This window comes from Camelina sativa, unplaced genomic scaffold (assembly GCF_000633955.1).
Source record: "Camelina sativa cultivar DH55 unplaced genomic scaffold, Cs unpScaffold08183, whole genome shotgun sequence".
Classification (NCBI taxonomy): domain Eukaryota; kingdom Viridiplantae; phylum Streptophyta; class Magnoliopsida; order Brassicales; family Brassicaceae; genus Camelina; species Camelina sativa.
Genome location: NW_010929250.1, coordinates 1 through 440, shown reverse-complemented (window position 1 = coordinate 440; position 440 = coordinate 1). Strand labels below are relative to the sequence as shown.

Here is a 440-nt window from a genome sequence, read left to right as displayed (position 1 = left end):
GCCGTTCCAGAATCTCAGCATAAGCCCCCAATTCAGGTATCTTAGATCCTTGAACCCAATGTCTTAGCTTGATGCTTTGAGATTGTTTTCTAATAATTCAATGAACTGCAGGAATATTCTGGGATTCTAAAAATTGGCAGAGTTTCTCTTCCACTTGGTCAAACTGCGGTTAGTTTATAAGCATCTCCTTCTTCCTGATACAATTATTTATCTATTACAGCCTCTTGTTGATCTACTTTTGTTTTCCAGTCACATGATCGGTCTAGGTTTGTTGAAACAAGCACATCTACACGGTTACTTGAGAAAATAGCTCGCTCTGTCGAGTACAACGAGCCAGTTCTCTTAGTAGGAGAAACAGGGACTGGGAAAACAACACTAGTTCAAAATCTTGCACACTGGATCGGACAGAAACTCACTGTTTTGGTATGTTTTGACATAGA

The 440-nt window shown here is 39.8% G+C and overlaps 1 long non-coding RNA gene across 1 annotated transcript; it reads left to right on the top strand.

Annotated features, from left to right (window-relative positions):
* LOC104775056 lies at positions 1 to 417 on the top strand. Its single transcript, XR_765668.1, has 3 exons — positions 1 to 36; positions 112 to 168; positions 250 to 417. It is a non-coding gene; the product is annotated as an uncharacterized LOC104775056 (long non-coding RNA).
* The last annotated feature ends 23 nt before the right edge of the window (positions 418 to 440 follow it).